General features: G+C 34.8%; 1 protein-coding gene across 7 annotated transcripts in view; it reads left to right on the plus strand.

Moving 5' to 3' along the window:
* NALF1 (NALCN channel auxiliary factor 1) overlaps positions 1 to 16,209 on the plus strand; it is a 538,865-nt gene that overhangs the window by 237,640 nt on the left and 285,016 nt on the right. The window lies entirely within an intron of this gene.

Raw genomic sequence — 16,209 nt, forward strand, 5'->3', positions numbered from 1 at the left:
AATGTTATAAAGGACATCATTGGGACTCCATTCAATTCATCAAAACTGCAATATGGAATGTATAGTAGATGAAACTATGTTATATTTACTAACTTTGTGTTGTTAATATATGAGAATATCTTTGCTCTTTGGAAAAAAGGAACTGAAATGAGTATTAATGGTTCAGAAAAAAAAAACTGGCAAGGCCATTCAACACTTAAAGCACACATGTAATAATACAAAATAATGAACTTACATGAAATATTTTTTAAAACAATTAAAATGCTGTTCTCAAAATGTGGATGTTAGGAAATAAGGCTAGAAAAAAGTATGTTGAGAATAAATAATTAACATTCTTTCAACCACGATAGAAAATTTATCTTGTATACGTAATGTTCACAGTGAAGACTTTCCAACTGTATTTTTAAGAAACTTGTTTCTATACTTTAGCAAATACAAAGAGATAGACATTTAAAAATGACTGGCGTTGGCTGAGCAACAATAGATCTGGGAGAGCACAGAATGCAGGAACTTCTCTGCATGAACGTGAGTGTGCGTGTGTGTGTGTGTATGTTTGTGTGTATGTGTATGCGTGTGTGTGTGTGTGTGAATTTACTATATTATAAAGACATAAGCAGAAAGATGCACTAATAATCACATAAGTTTTGGAAATTGCTCTTCATTAAAATAATATAAAGTCTAACCTTACTTCATTCTGTATTTAAAAATACATTTCAGATTTTTTAAAAAACTAAATTTAAAGAGTAAAATAGTACTGAAACAAAACAAAATTATTTAATCTTGGTGTGAAGAAGGCCTAAGTAATACAGAATGTCATATTAGTATCTATTTTGCTTTTTTATTTACAGTGTCCTTGAAAGAAACTCATCAGACAAATCCTCGAATATTAGTTCTCTTCAGAAGTTTCTCTTTCCTCTTCCCAGATACCCAAACCTCCCTCCCAAAAGCACTCCAAGGCCTGCCCTGTCTCCTCTGCAATAGACCACTTCTCATCTTCTTTCCTGTCTGGAATCCACTTTTCTCTTTATCTTTCTCTGCGCATTCCTTTGACAATTTTGAAAGCATATTCCTAGAAACCTACAGATTTGATTAACTCTTCTCGAAAATTCTATTGGCTTTTCAAATTCAACGTGTCTAAGCCAACTTGTTTTCTTCATTTTCTACTTGGCACTAATCCCAAGTAATTTGGTCGTTTCCCCGGTGTTACTTGCCTTGCCAAATGGGATTTCAGTCATGGTGACAGAAGGGAACATTGGAATGATCTGACTTCCTGTCCTCTTCAGCTGATTCCGTATCCATCACCATTTATTTTATCTTTGCAATATCTCTCCTTTTTTTCTCCTCCCTTCTCACCTATATTTATCTATTTCAGATTATTATGATCCTTTCCTCTCATATATTTATGTTAATTTTAGTTTTCAGTTAAACATTTTACCATTAGTGAACATTGAAGAATGATATAAAGAGCAAGCCTATAGATTTTGTTCTTTTTTGCATAGATCTAATGCTAAGTATGTGGTTCATTGAGTGACCTTTATATCTTCTGCAAAGAGAATGTCCATCTTGATGAGTGGCTGTTCCTCCCCTGAACAACTTAACAATGCACACAGACAGTGTATATCACCTCTACAGACACTTTGACTCCCAAGTCCGATGTTTCCTTCCTTACTTTAGATCTTGGGATCTCAGATCAAAACAAATAATGTATTGTTGGATATTTACTCTTATCCTGATTTCATCTTATTTCTCTTGCACATAATTTCCTGTTCCCACTGTTTCTTCAGGTATTCTTCCTTTTGTACTTTTTGTACTTTTCGTATCTTTCTCAGCTGCCTTCTTTTTTTTTTTTTTTTTTTTTTTTTTTTTAACGAGGCAAAATCCTTAAGCCGTTAAAGGATTATTCCTTCCCTGGATTGTTCTCTCTGTTTCATGCCATTGATACTATACAAGCCTTGGAAGCCACTCATCAAAGCCTTCTCTACCACCCTTTCTCAAAACACAGACTGTTCCTTGAACACAATTTACCTTCTCTACTTCTCTGCATTTGCTTCTGCAATATTCTCTCAAGGGGATGTCTGTTAAGATAACATGGGTTATCTTCTACCACCTCTACCTTTCCAAACAAAATTTGAGTCCAAGCTATACTTTATACCAATGACAAGAGTAGGGAATGATTTACTTAGACTTTACTGTGAAAATAAGCATAAGTAACCACAATTATTCTTAGTATTTTGTTTATGTGGTCGTATTAGTATATTTTCAAGATATGCAGAACATTGTATTTAGAGATTAATTTAGCATATTGAAATGCTTCACCATGAAAGAAGAGACGCAAGTTTAATTCACAAATTTACCACTAATATTCTGCAATATTTGAGAGTGATTAATTTCTCACTTCTAAACCCATCTTTGTTAAATTTGAATAACTTTTTTTTTCTTGGAAGATTCTCAGGGGAAATTTGTAGAGTTATTGGGCCAATTATTGGGCTTGAATGTATACATGAAGATATAGTATGGGTATGTGTTCTGTTTCATCTATAAAGTTTTTTTTCTGAATGCCAGTGCCTTTCCAATTTGAATGATCACAGTGTCAATGATGCATCCCACAAACACATGAACCCACAGATAAAACACTGACAGCAGACACTCTTGATAATGTTTTTTTTTTTTTTTAAATAAAGAAAATTAGAGCCACTGTGGAACCTCTTTTCAATTCATTAAACATAGGTGTTTCGGTTTATTTTTTATTTGCATTTTCTTTCACAGTGTGGTATGGTAGAAAGTAATACAATGGAATTTGGGAACCAAAGATTTTATATCTTATGAAAAGCACCTAAATTTTCTGTGCCCAAGTGTTCTGTTCTACCAAATGTATTCTCTTTCATCTCAAAAAGACAGTGTTTCTGAGAAATCAAAATAATTAAAGGAAGAATAACCATCATCCATTTTCCAAGGCAGAGGTGACAGTGGAGCCAGGAGTGGCCCTTTTGTTTTGAGTAGACAGCACAAACAAAGTGTCTAGAGTCCCTTATGGTGGCAGAAATGTATTGCTAGTTCTGCAGTGTCATTTGGGTACTATTTGGCAGCGATTTGGGCCAGACTGCATTCTATTTTCCAATTCTGTTTCTCAAGGTTTCTAGGCAATTTCAAAACATTTATTTTCTGTTATAATCAGCCCAAACCCATTTCTGTTGCCTTAAAAGTTAGAGCTCTGGCTAATGCAGTCAATTTATGTGGTCAACAATCTATAGCAAAAATTTAGAAGAAAATGAGACCAAGGATGACTGAACATTTAATGTTTGAAGCTGCAGCAAATCTTAAGGTCTACAGATAATAATACTAATATTACTACTGCTAATAAAAGTAACTTTATTGAGAATTTACTTATGTTAGAAGCTGTACTAAGTAAGCCTTTATATATAGTTCATAGAAGATATAGAAATTCAAATCTAGGAAGAATGAGCCAAATAGAAAGATATGGCTGGCAATTTAGTGCATCATGATGATGATGATGATGATGATGATGATGATGGTGATGATGAGTGAGAAGAATCACAGTTAAGGTCAAAGCCCAAACATTATGGCATTTATTTTCAAGTGTCCCAAGTCTTAGTGACTCTACTGTCCATAACCCCAACTCCAGGTAAATCTCCTTCAAGTCCAAAAGGAAAGAGGGATTTATATAACTGTTGATTGTAGTGATAACCTCTAAGTCTCTTGGAATTAATCTAAGTTTGCCCCTTGGCAAATCCTTCACTTTTTCAGTCCTAATAAATTTAGTTATGAAGCTGTTAATCTCTACCAATTAGGTCAAAGGGACTATTTGAACAGGGAGAGTAGTAGCTTAGTCACAGCACACCAGTATGATCTTTGTGGGTTTAATCACTGGAGGAAGGGCATCCATGGTCACATTTTGGTAAGAGCGGTAGCTGACCAACTAGCCTAATTTCGATAAGTTCTCTTTGCTATTGAAAAGAAAAACAACAACAAAAACGCAGCTTATTTTTAATAGATTGGCAAAATGAGTAAATTGTAATGTACAATTAAAGGTAATTAAAGAAATGTGTCAAATAAAAATTTTAGTAAAATAAACACTAACAACCTATCAAGGTCCTTTGTTTGAATTAAAGAATATTAAAAGGTTTCAGGGTTAAAGAAAAAGAAAATATTCCCGGTTAAGCTTGAAGTGAGGAGGTGTGAGTTGGGAGATTATTTATTGCACACCCCAGAGGAGTTAGTTAGGGTGAGGTATAAGCAGTAAGGGGCAGGCTCCCCCTCTTCTATCGAGTGCATGGAATCCTTTAACACACCTTTCTTCATATACTCTTTCTACAGTTTTTATCTTTTCCCAAATTTGATTCTGTTCTATGAAATTATCACCACACCCTCCAATATGTCTCTAGAGGAGTTAAATAAGAACTCTATACAGATTGTGCTTATTTATGTGTTTGTCATATTTGCAGCAGTAGCCCCTGTGCTTAAGACAGTTCTAAGGCAAAGTCAGCACTTGATTTAGGTGAGCGAATGAATAAATGAATGAATGTATGAATGTTCTTTAAAAAAACAAGAAAAACAATATTCTTGTTCAGATGTAAGCCTCTGGCTATAAAAAAAGATTAAAGAACAGGTATTACTTTTTTTGCAATACTTAAAAGTCTAATTAAATCATTTCACTGTTTTGGAAAGTTAAACTCCTGTACGCTAAACCATAACCTGACACCTAAGGCACGTCAGAGACTGGAAATCTGTATCATGCAAGTGGGATAGTATTGAACGTACTTGCTTCTCTTCTGTGTGTTAGCAGAGTATTCCTTACTCCTTCTCCTTCAACCACTCCTCTCCCTCCTATTCCACTTCCTCTTTCTTTTTTCTATCAAATATTGGCAAGTAAGCTAAACCTAACCAGAAGCAACAATAAAACAGATATGAATTAAGTATGGTACTCCAAAGGCCTCTTGAGTTTTAATGTTAAAGATAAAACATGAGAAAAGTTTTAATTCAAATATTTCTCAAGTCTTCACATATATGCAAACAAAAAATTGTTGGCACATTTTTGAAGATAAGCAAAAGTAGCTATTACCAGTCTCTCATCTGTGGCCAATATAATCCTTTCCTCTCCTGCTCTCTCTCCTTGTTTCTCTCTCTCCTCTCTTATTAATAAATCGGTATGTCTCCACAGACCTTACATGTATAAGAACTTGATTGAATTCCTTTCAGCTAAAATAAGTTTAGTTTAAATACAAAACTAGAATACTCTTCAAGAGAAGAGTATATCCTACCTTTTTAGAAAGATAGTATACATTCTTAGTCTAAACTTAAGTAAAGGTTATTGATTCAGAGTTGGAGAATATTCAATAATAATTTGTGTAAAAAAGTTATTTTAAAATATTCCTAAACTAAATTATTTTAAGTAACAATGTGGCACTTGTTTCGATTTCAACAATATTCTCAACACTTTTTTTTTCACTCAGTCATCAAAAGAGACCTGCATGACTTTTGGTGGGAATGTATAGCAGTACATGCACACTGGAAAACGATATAGAAATTCCTCAAAACATTAAAACTAGAACTACTCTATGATCCAACAATCTCACTTTTGAAATCGGGATCTCAGAAATATCTGTACTCCCATGTTCACTGCAGCATTATTCACAGTAACCAAGATATGGAAACAACCTCAGTGTCCACTGACAGATGAATGGATTAAAAAAAATCGGTATATATTTATAATGGAATATCATTTACCCTTTAGAAGGAAGGAATTCCTGCCACATGGTACAACATGGATGAACTTTGAGAACAGTATCTGAAGGGAAATAAGCCAGTCACAGGAGGACAAATGCTGCACGATTCTACCACTTGCATGAGATATCTGAAGCAGTCAAGCTCATTGAAGTGGAAAGTCAAATGGTGGTTGCCAGGATTTGAGAAGAGGGAGAAAAGGGAGTGGTTGTTCCAGGAGTGGAAAGTTTCAGTCATGCAAGATGATTGTGTTCTAGAGATCTACCGTACAACGTTGTGTTCATAGTGACAATACTGTTATGTACACTTAAAATTTTAAGAAGATAAATCTCATGGTATATGCTTTTTGCTGCAATAAAACGAAGAGATCTGTATAGATTGTGTTTGATAATATATTTTGCTAGCTACTAATTGTTATACAACCTTATACACTTGCAGGTAGTAAAACTGAATTTCTTCTATAATTATTCTATAAAGCCTACTTTTTTTTTAAATTTAAACGAACTTCCCCCAATGATTCACAACTATTTTTTTATTATTCTTAGGAGGATACCTGATGAACGATACACTAATGAACAATAAGGCAATTTGAATAAGCAGAGAAAAGTTAATGATTGTTATCCAAAGCAAATTTGGGTTTCTAGAGAGCTTCCCAGATTTGTTTTACTACAATCAAACATTTTCTCCTCAAACATTTTTTCCTCTCACAAAATAAACTTTGAGTGATAATTTGCATGAAGAAATTTGTGTTATCCTTTTCCAGAACCCTAATCTAATGGTTAGGGGTTGTGAATCACAGTATAATTAAACAGCCTGCTAAATGATCGATTGGATTATTTTGGTCGCTGCCAACTGGAATAATTAGAGAGCTGCAATAATAGCTCAAATTAGAGTGATTGTTTTACAACGCAAAAACTTGTTTTAAAGTTTTACCTGTAGTATTTAGGAGAGAAAAAACCTCTTTCAGTGGCAGCCTCCCTGGGTAGCTTTTCTGCGCTGCTGTCCAGCCTCAGTACTTATGCTCACTGCAGAGTTAGAGAGCTCCTGGACATTCCTCCCGCGCAAATGTTAGTTCCTCCTTACTTAGGCATTCTCCACACTCCTCCGCCAGCATGCCAGCGTTCCATCTCTGTGAGCCAGCCTGATTGTGTATTCTACGGAGTGGAAGACCTTCCCTTCACTGAAGGAATGGCAATATTTATCATTACGCCTAGTGGCAGCTGGAGAAGGAGAGAGAATTACACAGACACAATACAAAACCGAGGGCAGTAAATGTGAATGGTGAGCCACTATCAGAGGCTATTAGAAAGGAAGAGTGACTGTCAAACTCTGAAGTCAAAACGTGTGTAAATAATATATCCAATTTGAAGGGGTCATGGCTTGCTTTGACAACTCTCCACCAAGTTTCACATGTCAGCTTCTGCTTCTTCAGTGTGTCCTTAGGCCTTGCTGCCACTGCCTTCCAGTCACTGTATAGGAAAGTGTCATCACTGCCAAGGGGGCATTCTCCCTGGGTCCCCAACCTGCAGGCTCCTGGTGACTAATTGTTCGATCTTTTGTCAGCCTTCCCTTAACTGGAGGCATTCTGTGTTCAGTACAGGGCTGCTCAGCTCTGCAGTGACCTTCTTCATCTGCTCTTTGAAGCAACAAATCCTCTGATTTAGGACTCACTAAATCCATCCCCAAAAGGTATTTTTAGCTTTTCCTTGTAACCTTTTCCTGGGACCTCTGGCCAAGACCATGGAACTGGACAGAAGAACAGGCACAGTTCTGTCTTCTCAATCTACAGAAAGCCAAAAACAAAGCTTCCTACAAAGAGAAGCCCAGGGTTCCTTCAGCTGCACCTCTGATGGCCTGGTTCAGGCTCTGAGTTTGGCTCAGACCCTCTGCCATATTTCAGGAAACTCTACATGGTGCCAGGTGCTTTCCAACATCATACACCCATCTGCACAACTGCATGAACTTGGATGCATATTGACTCTTCAAGGCTGTAAGATCCTCAGGTCGTGCTTTCTTATAATTAAAATAGAGACAAAAGAACCCCTATTTGGCATAATTTTGATGAGTCACTCATTATTTGCTCTAAGTTTATCAATAAACTATGTATAAATTAATGAAGCTTAATTAACTCATTCATATTAATTAAATGACAAATTAATGAACATTTTCATCAGTGAGATTTTATTGATATAACAATTCAACTAAGAATAAAAACTTATCATAATTTGTAGATGAATTTTAAATAAGAGTAATCTTTAGTAGGCCATAATGTTAATTTCAGAAACAATTGCAAGTTTTTTCAAAGATTAGATTACGCATGTAAAGAGTCTCTTACAATTCCTGGAACATACTAAATACTCTATAAAAGCTTAATATGTACTTATATTCTTAGTATTGTATAACTCCCAACATGTGTACCATCAAGAGTAGTGGGTAATACGTATGGAGTCTATGGGCTATGGACATGTCATCAAATATGATTATTGACGATAGTTCAAGATGCTCTAACAAACAAAAATGATATCCTTTTTGAAAAATGAAGTGCATTAGTTACAGTGGGATTTCCTACATGTTATAAAACAGTTTTATGGAAAGATTTAGCAATGAGGTTCTAGCTCTTATAGGAAGCACATCTTTAAACATAGGGTGGAATTTTCTCTTTGAGCCATTTCTGTCTTTTTACTTTGTCCGTGTTGCCTTCCATTTACTAAATATTGATGTTGCCGAAATTCATGTTTGTATTTATGAGAACTGAGCCTCTAAACCTTTTACAATTAAAAGAGGGTCACTGAATATTTAGTTTTAATTCATAAATTTACTAGAGAACAATTCAGAGTATTTAAGTGGAAATTGATTTAATGGGTTATACCCTTTAAGCTCTATTTAATATTAGCGTGCACCATATTTTGATATTATAGAAATGAAAGTAAACCACTGGCAAAGCATGCATATTTTAACTTCTAAATATTTGATAACTCTATAAACATATTCTAAATACATTGAGATTAAAATGCAGTCTGAAAATTTGAACTGCTTAATGTAAAACTATAAAGTAATTATCCAATTTTTTCATATGTCCTTTCCTTTCGTAGGACAAACAGAATCATTACAAATATACATGTTATAGTTCCATGAATGCTCTACAGCATAGCAGGGCCGAAACTTAGAAAGACTGAAGTTGGGAGTGTTTTTGTGGTACTCGTAAGAGGTATCCTGTTTACAAGAAATCAATATGCATAAGTGAGCCCAGTTTATGTCTGTAACCTCATGATTCCCCTATTTTTGGAGATGCCTTTAAAATCACTAGATTCTCCCCATGAAGAAAGCGATTCTATTAAATCGCCTGTATATTTTTCCATTATAAATTAATTGGCTAACGCATAATTTACCCAATGCATTAATTTAATTATAGAACTATCTAGGTGTATTTTGAGTCTCACAAGCATCAATAGTTATAATGGAGCACACTTAATGCCACAGGTAGTGTGTAATGAAACTGACAGAGGAACAAGGAAGGAGTACAGAGGAAGCAGGAGGGGTGTTAGGAGACACCTCCAAGGGAGTGTGGATGGTGGAGGAAGGGGAAGCACTATATCAGCCACCAAGGTGGGAAAGGGATTTATAGACAGTGCTAACATGCTCAAGTTGGGCCTTCCACTATGTCTTCTTTCCTAATAGAGCTTTTCGTATTCTATAGTCATTTGTCCTACCATCCAACTACAGGTGGTCTTGCAGATACAGTTTGTCTATCTGGATTTTTAAAATATTGTTTTGTTTTACTAATGGTCTCATGGATTTTAGTTTAGATCAATGCATTTCAATTTACCACTCTGTTAAAATCTGTGTTAGCCCTAGATGAAATTGCTCTAATGTAGGCCCCAGTGTTGAACACTTAGGATGATTTATACGGACAGTATGTGTGGGTCAGAAACATGGGCTCTGGAACTGCCACCCTCAATTTAAATCAGGTTCTGCCATTTACTACCTGTGTCACTTGATAAATCACACCTCAGTTAACTCATCTATAAACTGGGAATAATGATAGCAGCCACTTTATAGAGTTGCAATGAGGTTTAATTAAGCATATCTATGTAAAATACTATGCATAGTAGCTGACCAATGATAAACACACAATAATCACTAGCTATATTATTATTTGACAGATGTTAACAAATAACAGTTGGTAACCCATGGAGGTATTTACTATAGACTCTTTTAAATTCCAAAATAACTTAAATTTATATTATTCGAGTAAGTATTGCAAAATGGAAGATTCTAGGATACCATAACAGAATTCAGCTTTTCCAGATTTTAGTTTCAATAGACTATTTTTCTTTAAGAAAAACTCAACCCCTTCACCACCTCTCTACTCCAAGTCACATAAATATTAAAAATCATATTATTATACATATGAGTTGCTTTTATAATGCCATAAAAAGTAATTATTAAAAAGTAATTCTGTTTATACATTGTTATTATTAATAACTACCATTTATTGGACACTCTCCCAGTGTCAGGCACTGAGCAAAGAGCTCTACAAATACTTTATCATTTAATTTCGTTGACAAAACTATAAGGCAGGTATTATTATCCCCACTTGCAATTGAGGAGCCTAAGATGATAAGCAAGATCAAGTGACTTAGTAACTGTCACACAACTAATATTGGAGTTGAAATTAGAAAATCAAGCCTGCCAATGTTTTTCTGGAAATCCTTCTACCATGTTTCCTTTCTATACAATAAATTCCTCTACCATATTTTCTCTCTTTACAATAATATGGCAGATATTATATTAAGTACCCAATTATACTGAGTGCTTAGAAAAGTGCTACTTGCATATGTAAAGCAATATAGATATAGGTATACAGATATAGATATACAAATATATGTATACTTATATATGTCATTTTATATACATATATTTTATATTATATATATCTTAGATATCATATATCACAACATTTCTACTCCTTTTTTCTTATAGTAGTATTAACATATTTGACATTTCTATTTACTAAAATATATTTTTACTTATATGCTAATTCAGTCAGATTTTATTTATTTTTTAAAATTCCATTATGTCTTCAGAGTTTTATTTAAGCATAGAGAAGCTAGATGGCTAAGTTGAAAAAAGCTAGCCCAGAGAAAGAGACAAAACAACAAAGTAATTAAGCCTGCCTCAGAATGAAGTATTATTGATTTGTATTTGCAGTGCTTGAGGTTGCAACTAGAGCTCTTTCGCCCTCTGGAAGTGCAAAAAAAAAGGTCAATATAAAACATGAATCTACAAATAAATACAGTGTTTAAGAGAGCTGATCTTAGTTTAAAATGAAATAATTCAGGCCATTACATTCTGGACACTTATCCACGAGAGGTCAGTTAAGAAAAAACATAGAAGAGATTTTCTGAGCAAACCTGCTATAGGAAAAGGCTGAAAAACCATAGCAGGTACGTTTGTGCTTTCTATTGATCTCTCTTGCCTTGAGGATAAACACAGTAGGTATCTGTTAAGAGCACTAAGTTCAAGTGGCAACTCTCCCTCTTTACATAAGGCCTGCCTACAGAGCAGCAGAGTGGATAAATCACAGTGGCCTTCCCTAGCACAGTGGCCCCAGGACGCCAGAGGCCAAGTGGAAGTTTACAAGTATTACTGAGTTGTTGGCTGTGACTCCCCAGGAAGAAGGAAGTCCCAAGAGCTTCAGACAATCTGTGGGGGACTCCAGGGACAGCTAAAAGATGTTCTCAGATGCTTGACCTGGAAACCATGAAAAACTTGATATCAAGGAAGCTCCTATTTTTATTTGCCTGCAAAAATGCAGCATCATTTTTTTCTAGAAAGCTGTTTGCTATTGAGAAGAAGCCATATTATTAGAGGCAAACTAGTTATTAGGGATATTTATATGTCTCAATGATCTATTCCATGGTGTTAGAACTTACAGGAGGAGAGAGTTGTGCCTAGAATCTGTCTCCTGCTTAGGTATGTGCTAATAGGTTTCTTTCTCAATCCATGAGGCTTTTATGAGCCTGCCCTGACTACCTTATTACTCATGCTGGCTCCATTGTCTCCAGGTATCATCTTTACCTACCTCCTTTCAGTTGGAATACATCAGACATCTTGCTTCCTTAGGCTTTCACACCACACTGGTCCCTGCCTGGAAACAAACGTTAGCTCCCACTCCATTAGCTGACCCTCCTCATCTTTCAGATGTTGAGCTACAACTTTACTTCTTCAGGGAATTTCTTTCCTGAACTCCTCCCTCCCTCCTGCCATAAGCTTAGGCATTTCTGCTACAGTCCTAGGCATTTTCTGCTACACTTAGCTTCCAGATGCTGCTCTAACAACGTACCATAAACTGGGTTACTTAAAACAGCAGGAATTTATTCTCTCAGTTCTGGAGGCTAGAAGTTCGAAATCATGGTGTCGGCAGGGCCATGTTGTCTCTGAAGGCTCCAGGGAGAATCTGTTCCTTGCCTCTCTCCTTGCTTCCAGCGTTACTAGCCATTCTTGGTGTTCATCTGCTGGTAGGTGCAGCACTCCAATCTCTTCATCTGTCATCACACAGCATTCCCTGTGCCTCTTCACATTTTCTTTCCCTGTGCAAATCTGCCTCTGCATCGCTTCTCTTCTTACAAGGAGATGGTCATACTGGATTATGACTTCACCTTAACTTGATTACATCTACAAAGATCTTATTTCCAAATAAAGTCACACTTACAGGTACTGGGGATATAGGACTTCATTCAACATATTTTGGGGGTCAGGGGGTACACAATTCAACCCACAACATATAACAACCGGTATTTTTCCTTTAGAGCATCCAGTACAGTCTACCATTGTATATTTATTGTATGATTGTGAGTTATTTTAAGTCTGTTTCCTATAGTAGACAGTGATCTCCATTTGTTCACTCCTAGCTCCATCTGACTCTTCACACAGTTATTGGCACACAGTTGATGCTCAGAAATTTCTAGGAATGAATCTGTTTTCCACTTCTCACCTCATGTGCAAATGTTTCTCATTTCTTTCTTCTCCAAGGCAGGTGTCAATAATAGGCTTCTCCTTGAATCTGAGAGAGAAAAAAGCTTCTAGATAGAGGCAATTTTAGAAGCAGAGGTCATGCAGTAGTCATAACTGGTCAATGTCTATGTTGGTAGTGTAGCCAATTTAACCAAAATACGTACCGTTAGAATCTCAACTGGTCTAAGTTTAGCAACAAAAGGGCTTAGAAGAAACTGGAATTCTGACTTTGGAAATTGCTCATGCTTCTATTTTGCCTTTGAGATATTTTTGTTTATTGTAGTGGAAAAATTTTGAGGAAAATTGCTGTTTTTCTTCATTTTGGATAGTTAAGACATCAATATCATTTATAGCTAGACTCATTTGAAGTAAAGAAATCTCTGAACTGAGAATATAGAGCATATTAAAATAACATCAAGAATGCCAAGCCTTTCTAACGAAGGATTTGTTGGAGTCAAAATGTTGTGCTCTGTGGTTGTCACAGAGGCTAAATTAGAAGATTCGAGGCCACTTATCTAAAAGTGTATGTCGGTCTACCTCCTTTATGTTAGCAAGTTTTTATTAGACAGTTTACTTAGAATGACTTTTTTATAATTTAACTTGCTCTACATATAGCTTGCTATTATCATATTTGCTCGCTCTGATTATCTGACTAATTCTAGCAGAAAGGTGTATTCTGATATAATTAAATATCAAGATACTTTGTTTTTATTTTGACTTTAGATAGTTATTCTCTGACTAGAAACACCACTTACTGTTAGATTTTTTAAAAATACTTATAGCCATATATATTCATACATTTTATCATCTGTAGATAGTTTGATATTTTAAATTACCACAATATTTTTACTCTTTTACTTCTAGTTTTCTTTGTGACTTAAATGCTATTCAGATTGAGAACTCTAAAATCTGCCATGTATATGGAAAATTTTTTTTTAAGAAGATACACAGTAAATGAAGATCTCTGATGATTGAATTTTACCTGCCTTTTTTATATAAAGGTCTTGGGCATACTTGGGTCATTTCTCCCATGAGTAGGTCTATGTGGCATCTTAGTTATTAGACTTGAACTCATGTTATGTGGTTTTGGTTTAGCGGTTGCTGATAATTTAAATAAAGTAACCGAAAGTCAAATCATAACATATAATGTAGCATTAGTTTCAGGGTTTAATGTTAAACATGCCTTAGAGTTACATTTATTCAATTTGGTATCTGATATGGGAACTATTTATCTTAAATTTAAGAACAGAATTTGCCCTGATAAATAACAATGCTTGTTATATGTTTCAAAATATATAAGCCTAGTGATATCCTGTTAAATGTGAATATTATAGCTATACAATAATTAAATATATTTCTTGTGTGCAATTCACTTTTTCAGAAGACAAAATTTTGACTTTTAAATTAATATGCAGAAAGTCTGTTAAATAGTTTTTGATCAGACTACATTTAGGGTAATTTCAATTGACACCTATAACTGAGTGAGCTATGGCTCCTTAGAAAACAGAGATGGGAAACTCAACAACAGTGTTTATGAAGGTGATGAGTAGACCAGTGATTACTATAAATCGTAAGGAGAAAGGGAGTTATGATAGATATAGGATTAAGAAAGTCTATATAAATTATCATGGAATATAAACTATCTGAATGCTGTGGCTTCTAATGTTTTCAAAACGAATTAAAATGATAATTCGTTTTACAACATTTAAATAGTCTAAATTTAGTCTAAATTAAATAGTCTAAATTTATAATATTTTAGCATATTTTCTAAGAAAAAAATTGAAATGTATTATTTGACTTGCATTTTTATTTTTTGAAAGCCACATAGAATTATCAGGATATACTCTAGCAACAATATATGTAGAATAACTTGTTTTTCTTTACTTTTATTTTTAATTAATATGGTATGTTGATGAAAATCTATAGTGTTGGACTTTATACTAAACCAAGTTTAAAATAAATAGATTTATTGGGTGAAAATATTGATATTGATTTTTTTTTTCTTTTCAAAAGAGAAAGCACCTTTGGGCCAAATCTAATTCAACTATTTTTTAAGAAACCAGCTTTATAGGGATATAATTTGAATACCACACAATTCACCGATGTAAAGTGTATAATTAAGTGGTTTTTAGCATATTCACGGATATCTGTAATCATCATACGACTAACCTTAGAACATTTTCATCACCACAAAGAGAAACCTATACCCTTTAGCTATTACCCCTTTGTGCCACGATTTCAGCATTCCCCTAGCCCTGAATAACCACTAAGTTACCTTCTGTGTCTATAGATGTGTCTACTCTAGACTTTTTATATAAATGGAATTTTAAAGCATGTGGTCTTTTGTGGCTGGCTTCTTTTATTTAGCATAACGTATTCAAGGTTCACCCATATTATTTTATGTGTCAGTACTTCATTTCTTCTCACTGCTGAAAAATATTTCATAACATGAATGAAAAATAATTCATTTTTTCATTTGTCTTTTGATGGGCATTTGGGTTGTTTCCACCTTTCAGCTATTATAAATAGTGTTGCTATGAACATTTATGTACAAGTTTTTGTTTGCACATCTGTTTTAAATTCTTTGGCATATAACTTAGGAGAAGAATTGCTAGTTCATATGGTAACTCTGTTTAAACAATTCAGGAACTGCAAAACTATTTTCCAAAATGGCTGTGCCATTTTACCTTCCCAGCAATAGTCATTATCCGACTTTTCAATTCTAGTCATAAAGACTGTGAGGTGGTGTCTCATTATGAGTTTGATTTGCATTTCCCTGATGACTAATATGTTGAGCACCTTTTTATGTGCTTATATATTCCTTGGAGAAATATCTATTCATATCTTTTGCATATTTATTAATTGGGCTCGTTCAACTAATTTTTAACCTTGGTGATTTTAACTCTCGTGCATAACTTCAAACCTCAATAGAAAGACTTTTTCTATCGAAGAAATGCAAGAAAATTCTCCTTTGTCTGGCGTCCCCTTCTAGCTCTCTCTTTTTCTTTTGCATCCTCCACTTACAAACCCCTATTCACATCCCTCAGATCTGAGTTCATATGTCGCCTCCACAGAGAAACTTCCCTTGATTCCTTCAGACTGAGGTGGGTAGCCCCATCAAATGCTCCCATGGAAAGGTGTGCTTGTCTTTGCAGCACTTGAATATCGAATATTATTCAACATTGTATATCAGAAGTATCTCCAGCTATTCTGCATGCACTTTCTTATTCAACCATTAAATGTCTGTGAGGCTAGGTAACTTGCCCAAGAACTCACATCTATAAAGTGGCTATCTGATTCCAGAGCTCAACCTCTTAATCTTTACTGGTTCATTTTTCTCATTTTTACCATATTTAATTATTATAAGTAATCAGCTTAATGTAATCCTCAATGCTGGAGACTCATGAGGGTAGACACCAAGCCTCTGCTGCCCACAGTATCCCAAACCCT

Source organism: Pteropus medius, unplaced genomic scaffold, assembly GCF_902729225.1.
Source record: "Pteropus medius unplaced genomic scaffold, Ma_sr-lr_union100, whole genome shotgun sequence".
NCBI classification, from domain to species: Eukaryota; Metazoa; Chordata; class Mammalia; order Chiroptera; family Pteropodidae; genus Pteropus; species Pteropus medius.